Genomic DNA, 9,201 nt, shown 5'->3' on the forward strand with positions numbered 1-9,201 from the left:
AGACATGCCCATTAGGATGCTTTTGGATACAAGGAAAAGTCAATACAAACTGACTTAAACAATAAGAAGTTTGCTATATGATCTAACAAGTAGTCCAGAGTCAGGGCTTCAGGTAGGGTATGATCAGGGTGCTAACTCTGTTTCCTGTAATCCTGCCTGCTCTGACCTCTTCAAATTATTTTCCTTAGGATGACTTCCATCATGGCTGCAAGATGGCTACCAACAGCAGCTCTGGCATTTGCTTCTTCAGTCATGTCCCAGGGAAAGATAGGAAACCTTTTCCCCTTCGGTCTGAACTGGTCAAATTAAGCCACCAACTGGATTAATAGCAGCCAGTCAGCTGACATCCTAGGCTGATTGGCCTAATCCAGGGTTCTGAACCCAACACAAGCAAGCAGATTTGAGTCACCCTAACTACTGGGATCAGATTCCTCAGAGACACAGGCATGACAGGAGGTGGGGCAGTGGCCTTAATTGGACTCTGTAAGGAAGGCAGGGGGAGGGTGAGTTGGGAAGGAAAACAGTTAAGCAACCAGCAGTGTCCCAGCCAGAAACGCAGGAGCCGTGTTCTGGCAGACTCTGCCGTGGGCTGAGACTGTCTGTCTGGCCTTTCTCACAGAGCCACTGGGGATCAAGAAAGATGAAGGAAAAGTGAAACTGTGAAATCGAGGTAAACAGCGTGTATATATACATATATATGATGTAAAGTATGATATCCATGTATATAAACTATATTACTACTGAAGCCGTGAACTTCACACATGAACTTCAAACCTCAGCTTTCTCCCCTGTAAAATGGACACACTAATACTGATTTACCATCCTTTGCCAAGGGTATAGAAGTTTCATGTATTAATTCCAGTGCTCCTAGAGACCTGCCAGACTACCCAGATTGGGTAGTGGAGTACTAGTACTCCAGCCCCCCAGTACTCTCTCCTTGGCTCCCCATTCTGCCCCAACCCTGGCTGGTCAGCAACATTTCCTGCTCAAAGTAAGAAAAACGAACTTTTCTGTCAATCACTGCCCCACTTAACATATTAGGGGCTGGGCCTCCTGGATCTAAATCACAGCAGCACTGGGCTCACGAGTAGGAGCCCACTTCTCTCCATGAGCTCTGGCGCAGCTGGGCAGGGACATCTCGGAGATAAGGCCTGGCTGTGAGCCTGAGTTGGTGTGGACCAGGACCGAGGTGGAACCTGCCAGCTAGGTCCCAGCACAGAGCAGTGCTGGAGACAGAGGGAGCAAAGAGGGTTATTCTAGAGTGGAGACAGTGGGGGTGGGTGGGTTCTAGAATGGAGACGGAGGGAGTGAGGGGGGTATTCTAGAGTGGAATCAGACGGAGCAAAGAGGGGCGTTCTAGAGTGGAGTGGGAAGGAGCAAGGCTGGGTGTTCTAGAGTGGACAGAGGGAGCGAGGAGCCGTCTGCTGGGGGCCGGAAGGACACACGTGGTCTTCCACGGCCTGCAGTACAGCACTCTGTCACTGCTGTCACAGGCAATGCAAGTCTTACCTGAAGCTGAGATAATGGCCACGAAGGCTGCAGCTTCCAGTCCTGAGGGCAGCCCCTGGGAAGTGGAATGGAGCATTTCCCCAGGCCCTGCCTTGATTTTCATGCAAGAAAGGCCAGCATTTCCGTTTCCCCAGATGCCAGCAGGCCAGGAGCTCCTCTGTACCCCTCCCTCTTCCTCCAGGTCTTGTCTCTTCTCAGATGGGAACAGATGCTGAAACACGCACACACACATGCATGCACATGCACACACTCCCTCCATGTCCTCCCCCAGATCTTATCTGCTCTGACCCTCTGGCCACCGCACATGGAGAGAAGGTGTTCCACCTTTGGGCGTGGAGGGCAGGCACGAAGAAGACGTTTTCCTCTTCCCTCCTTACCAAGAGCAGTCTCTCAGCAACCCCGACATAATCCAAGTGCTTTGAGGGGAAAAGCAGCTCCTATAGCTTTCTGGTCCCTCATGGTGCCTTGGACAAGACGCGGCTACATAAACAGCATGTGAGAACTGGAAGGAACCTTAGGGGCTTGTGATGGCAGGACCATCGGGAGTTTACAGAGGAGGGACTGGGGCCCAGAGAGGAGTCTTCTCCAGCCGTCCGGCTGGTCTCCGGTGGAGCCTGGTCCAGGGCCCCGTCTCCAGTGGAGGTGTCGGGTAGCCAAAGCCCTAGGGAAGGGCTGCCTTTCCAGGAACACGTGTAAGCCCCCGGGAGCTTGTTACTTGACAAGAGCCTGGAGAAGCCAGTGACAGCTCCGAGGCCCACCTCTGCTCACCACAAGATGGCAACAGAGCTTTGCAGGAGCCCCAGCTTGGGGGCTGGTGTCCAGCGCTCTCTGAGGACTGGACCTCACATCCCTAACCCTGGTGGTCTGAGCACTCCTTCCATATCTTCAGGCCAGGCTGAGGGTTCCTTTGCTGTAGGCCTGCACATGTCTCTCCTTGCTGTTTTAGTGCCTTCAACTCCATGCTGACTTGCACCTGTTGACTGGTTCTGTCCCTTTTGGCTCTTCTGGTGAGGCAGGAGGACACAGTTCTACTCACAGGACTCTAACAAGGTCAGTGGAAAGACGAACCAAAGATGGAAAGCCCGTTAGACAACAGAAGAATATATCTAAAATTTAGTGCCATATGTGGCACTGAATTTACAATTTTTCATTTTAGGAGAAGAGTTTAAAGTGGCTTTTCCACCTGGAAGCAATACTGCTTGAATCGCGCACCCTTTCTCCAGCACTCACCAGGCCCCTTTCTCCCCTGCGCTCTTCAGCATCCTTCCCATGGAGCCATGCCTGGCTGCGGTGGTCCCACTGGAGTGGCAGCTCTGGGAGGAGGTAAGGAAGCTGGAGTGGGAGAGTTGGGGGCTCACAACATCCCCATCCAGGATCTCGTTTGCACTACTCCCTTCATTGCCAGGGGATGCTTGTGAGATGGCCAACCAGGGTGTCCACTGAGGAATTTGTTCCCATGCTGATCAAACAGTAGTTATCACTCCAAATTGGTCCTGAAGGCTGGGGTGCCAAGGGAGGCAAGAGCAAAACAGAACAAGATGCTGTGCCTTTCAGCTCTGCCCTGGACAAAGGTTTGTGGAGTGAATGCAAGGAGAGCATGGAGACGTTGACTGCGTGAATGAATGGGGTGAATAGATGAATGGTACGAATAAATGAGTGAATGAAGAAATGGAAGGCAGGGTGAGAAGAGGCAAACTCTTCGCCACACGCCACTGGCTGGCCTGACTGTGTGTTGCCAGCATTCTCATGCCTCGAAGATGGCCATGTGGCTTTGCCAGTCCCCAGGGAGCATCTGTTCATAGATACCCAAGAAGTCAACCCTTCACCAATAGGAAACAGCCGTGAGGAAGTCTTCACATGTTCTCTGCTTTGTGCGTTTCTGCCCTAGTCCGGGTCCTGGCAGGAGGTTGGCTCACTTATATAAAAATGAACATCTACCCATCAGAAGCATGGTTCAAGACCCTCTGCATGCAGCCTGAAAGATAGACTTCGGGGACGGCTCTGTGGTCAAGGGCAAACATCAAATGTATTTTTTATTGACTGTTTAAGGACAAAAACAATGTGAGTGTATATACACATTCAATCCTCATTATTCACCAATTCCGTATGTATGAATTTGTCTACTCACTAAAATTTGTTTGTAACCCACAAATCAATACACATGGTGCTTTTGTAGCCATTTGTAGACGTGGGCAGAGTGGCAAAAAAATCTGAGTCGCCCAATGGGCACACTCACAGCTGAGGTCAAACGAGGTGACGCTGGTTTCAGCTCTCACACTGTAAGCACTGTCCTCTTCCCCATCTATTTAGTGCCACGTTTTTTGCATTTTTGTGTTTTTTGTTGGTGATTTTGTTGTTTCAAATGGCCCCCAAGCGTAGTGTTGAAAAGCTGTCTAGTGTTCTTAAGCCAAAGAAGGCTGTGACGTGTCTTACAGAAAAAATACACGTGTGCTAGATGAGCTTCGTTCAGGTGTGAGTTACAGAGCTGTCGGCTGTGAGTTCAATGTCAACGGATCGGTGATCTACACTAAGTAAGGTTCTTTAGACAGAAACACACAGAAAACAAGGTCATATGTTGACTGGTTGATGAAAATGTTGTGCCCAGAGGCTCACAGGAATCTAGCCTTGTGTTCTCCAGAAACCATGGGTCAGGTTCTCTATCTCAGTGTTCATGGCAACTACACAGAACATAACTACTGCAAATCACAAGAATCCACTGTATATGTACATATACATATATTCAGTATAAAATGAAAGAAACATAGTTGAAGTAATAAAACGTATCACCTCCCTTTATCCATCCTTGTTTCTCCAATCCTGCTCTTCTCTCATAGGGAACGGTTGTTAACAGTATAGGGTGTATCCTCCACGTCTTTTTTTTTATTAATTTACACCTGAATACATATATATGTGTATGTGTGAGCATATATGTATACAATTTTTATGAGAGTACTCCATGAAAGGAACAGTGTATATATGTATGTGATTTATGTATGTAATATATATGATTTGCCTTTTACTACTTGGATTAAGGTCAGCAAACCTTAAAAGGCCAGATACTAGGGGCTGGCCCCATGGCCAAGTGGTTAAGTTCGCGCACTCCACTGCAGGCGGCCCAGTGTTTCGTTGGTTCGAATCCTGGGGGCAGACATGGCACTACTCATCAAACCACGCTGAGGCAGCATCCCACATGCCACAACTAGAAGGACCCACAACGAAAAATATACAACTATGTACCGGGGGGCTTTGGGGAGAAAAAGGAAAAGAATAAAAGCTTTAAAAAAAAAAAGCCAGATAATATTTTTGGCTTTGGGAACATTATAGTCTCTGTCACATCTACTCAACTCTCCCGTTGTATCTGGGAAATCAGCCATAAACAGTATGTCAATGAATGGGCATTGCTGCGTTCCAATAAAACTTTATTTATGGATCCGGAAATTTGAATTTCATATAATTTTCATGTATCACAAAATATCACTCTCCTTTTGATTTTATTTCAACCATTTAAAACTGTAAAAACCATTCTTAGCCTGTGGACAGTACAAACACAGGCAGGGGAGTTGGTTGACTTATGGGACTTAGTTTGCTGGCCCCTGATGTGGATTATGTGTTGGAGATCTCTTCCTGTTAATACGTGTAGATCCACCTCATTGTTTAATGGCTGCCCAGTATTCCATTGCATGAATTTACCTCGATTTATATAACTATTTCCTTATTGATGGACATGTAGATTATTCCCACCATTTTACTATACAAGAATATCCTGGTACATCCATCTTGAGGTATACATGTGAGTATTTCGACAGAGTAGAATACCAGAATTGGAATTGCTGGGTGCAAGTGTTCAAGGGTATGTACACATTGAATATTGATGCCTTCTGAGAAGTCAAACTAATAATGAACGAGAATTTCTGGGGCAGGCTGGGACTTTTTTCTAGGTTTACTGTCTGTCCATAGAGCTGGGTTGCCTTGTGAGATGGAAGTGGTCCTTGTTCTGTCCCAGAGCAGAGCGCCAGCACCGAAGATACTCCTTGGTAAAAGTCACAGAAGTCCCTCTCACCTACTGCTCCACGGTGGCCCTTGTCACAGAAGTAGGCCAGGAGAGCGGCCCACACTGTCCAATCCTGTGGAGATGTTGAGGAGGAAACCACCTGGAAATGGGCCTGCTTTGCTAAGGTAGGAGCCAGTGGAGTCCTTGGTGACAGCAGCCTGGGGGCCGAGCTCCTGGGTCCTGCTCCCAGAGGAGCCTGCTTATGGGGCCATGGTAAGCAGATCAGTCTTGCATGGGGAGGATGTTGACCCCGGGGCAGCAGAAGGCTGAGGAAGACTGTGAGCCGTGGTCAAGGAGAGAAGGGAAAGGCCAGCATGAGGAACTCTTGCCCAAGCTCAACGGTAAGGGGAGGCCATAGATGGGAAGACAGCTCAGAGCGTGAGGCAGAGGCAGACGGGGAGTGAACTGGGAGATCAGGACCACGGCCCAGAACCCAGGGAGGACAGGGTGAGCCGTACCCAACAGGGCTGCCGATGAACACAGGCCAAAGGGCAGGGAGTCACAAATGAGCTATCTGTATAGGGGCGTCCCCCTGCATTGTGACAAGGGAATATGGCAATAACTACCTAGGACATCAGAGCAGGAGAAAATTTCTTTTAACTTGGAATAAAGCACCAGAGATGGAGAACACAAACATTCAGGAGGGAGGAGAGGGGCCTTTGACACATGGTAGATAATCAATAACACTGACTCATTGCAACAAACATGTTACATCACAAGGAATCAAAAAGTGCTCTGGGCTCTGGGGGTGTAGGAATGAACGTGACGTGGTCCCTGCCCTCTGACTCCTGGTGGAGCAGGAGCAAACAGGCACGGACACCAGGAGGTTGAAAACATTGTACAGGGGCTCCACAGATGGGTGTGGGGGCGGAGGAACCGGGCGAGGGAGGGCGATTCTACCGCAGGAAGCAGACAGATGTGTTGAGAAAGACTTTTTGTTCTTTTTTTAAAAATAGACTTTATTTTCTAGAGCAGTTTTGGCTCACAGAGAAATTGAGGGGAAGGTACAGAGATTTTCTGTGTATGTCACCTGTCCACGCATGCACAGCTTCCCCATTGTCAACATCCTGCACCGGAGTGGGACATTGTTTACATTCGATGGACCTGTGTTAACACAGATAATCACCCAAAGCCCAGATTCTACAATAGGGCTCACTCTTGGGGTTGGACATTCTACAGGTTTTGACAAATGTATAATGACATGCGTCCTCCATTGTAATATCACAGAATAGTTTCACTGCCCTCAAAATCCTCTATGCTCTGCCTAGTCATCCCTCCCCTCCCCCAACCGTCAACAATTACTGATTTTTTACTGCCCCCATAGTTCTGCCTTTTCCAGAATGTCATATGGTGAGAATAATACAGTGTGTAGCCTTTTCAGATGGGCTTCTTTCACTTGGTAATATGTATTTAAGTTTCCTCCATGTCTTTTCATGGCTTGAGAGCTCATTTCTTTCTAGTGGTGAATAATATTCCATTGTCTGGATGTCCCACCGCTTATTTATCCATTCACTGGAGGACATCTTGGTTGCTTCCAAGTTTTGGCAGTTATGAGTAAAGCTGCCATAAACATCCGTGTGCAGGTTTTTGTGTGGACGTAAGTTTTCAACTCCTTTGGGTAGAGAAAGGTCTTTTTCAGGAGCTGGACCCGATGTAGGAGCACTATGTGTGTTGTCCAGGGGGATGAGGAGGCCCTCCGGGCTGACGAAATAGCACGAGCGAAGGCACAGGTGGAGGGGCCTCTGGGCGCTGTGGGGAGTGCACACAGCAGAGTCCAGCGTGGCAGGCAGGGTGCGAATCACAGTGTGCTCTGCGGCTAGTGGCACAGGTGGGGCGCAGGCCACCGAAGGCCTTGTTAAGCCAGCCCAAGGAGTGTGGACCTCATCTGTACCTGATGGGGAGCCATTTGAGGGTTTAGGGTGACCGACTGTCCAAATTACCCCAGGGCCTGTCTTGGTTTTAACAGTGGAAGTCCTGCCTCCCGGGAAACCCCTCCATCCTGGGCAGACCGGCATGATTGGTCAGCCTAGTTTTAAGCAGGAGAGGGATATGGCCAGATTTGCTTTTTTTTTCTTTTAAATAACTCTTTGTTGTAAGAATAATTTTAGATTCAGAGAAAAGTTGCAAAGATAGTACAGAGAATTCAGTATATCCTCCACCCAGTTTCCTCTATCGTTACATCTTACGTACACATGGTACATTTGTCAACACCACAAGATTAACATTGATATGTTTCTATGAACTAGACTTCAGATGGTATTCGGATTTCCCCAATTTTTCTACTAATGTCCTTTTTCTCTTCCAGGGTCCAATCCAGGATCCCACATTTAGCAAGTTTGTTTTTAGAAAATAAACTGTGGCTGTGGTAGGCAGAGTGGACTGGAGAGGCCTGGGTCTGGAGGCCAGAGAACCTGAGAGCAAGCTGGGCAGGAGCCTGGTGGGAGATATCGGGGGCAGGAATTCCAGCTGTTGCAGAAGAGGAGAGAGGAGGGGTAATATGGCCCCGAAGATTAAGGGACTCTAGGGTTGACAAGTGAAGTCAAAACGTTATCACGTGTTGCTTGCTTCTACATTTTATGCAGTCCTCTAGGCGGCAGATAATTATTGAGCACCTACCAGGTGGCAGGCACCAATGTTCTCCGGACACATGGCTATGGGTTCCACCTGCCACCCTCACACGTCTCCAACTCTAGCCTGGTTTTCCCATTTCACAGCCAACTTCCGCTGCCTGTGAGTATGCTAAAACCAAACTCCGCTCCTTAAAAGAAGTCCAACACTGAAAGAATTTTCACAGCCTGTCCTTCCTGCTGCCAAGAATATATATTACCAATTTCCAGTGGAAGCTCAAATGTCCCTTTGTAATAACCTAGCCTCTGAGCGCTAAGTTTGAGGGGTCACCACAAGTTGGGAGTCACCTAGGGACTGACTGCCATGCTGCCCAGCGAGAGGTCGAGGGGGAGGCCGGTGTGAGGTGGTAATGGAGTTTGAGACCCAGGGGGTCTGCATGCACACTCCCTTGGGTTGCAGCCCAGGGTTAAGAAAAAAATCCAGAGAAATCCTGGTTGGCATGTTTCTAGCCCAGATGGAAGAGAGATCCGACAAACTGCTAAAGGGTTCCAAAACCAACACATGAAAAGTGCCTGGTGCCAGCAAATTCGAGGTATGTTGGCATGCAGTGCAGAAGAGAAATGTATTCACCCTGTTGGAAAGGGGAAGACAAGAAGACGGACGGCTGTTGAGAGAAGGCAGGGTGCTCCTTGCCAACTGTGAAACGCCAGCTCTGGGAAAAACAGTGGCTTCCAAACGGCTGAGCAGGACTGGCGCGAGCCAGGAGGAAGGGGCGCAGACAGCCAGGCGACAGGGATCTCAAGATGCAGGGCTCGGGGCTCATCAGCCTGGCTCCCCTCAGCTGTGTCCTCAGCCACTCAGCTCGTTTTCTGCACCGGTTGGGGTGGGATGTCCTGTCTTCACATTCTTTCCTACCCTGGCCCCTCCCTCATGCTCTCCTAACATCATCTCATTGGGGATTTGGCTTCAACATAAGAATTTGGGGAGGACACAAACATTGGGTCCATAGCACCATCCTCCCAGAGCAGCTGAAGAAACGTCTTTTCTACTACCCTGTCTCGGGCCGTAGATCC

This window comes from Equus caballus, chromosome 20 (genome assembly GCF_041296265.1).
Source record: "Equus caballus isolate H_3958 breed thoroughbred chromosome 20, TB-T2T, whole genome shotgun sequence".
Classification (NCBI taxonomy): Eukaryota; Metazoa; Chordata; class Mammalia; order Perissodactyla; family Equidae; genus Equus; species Equus caballus.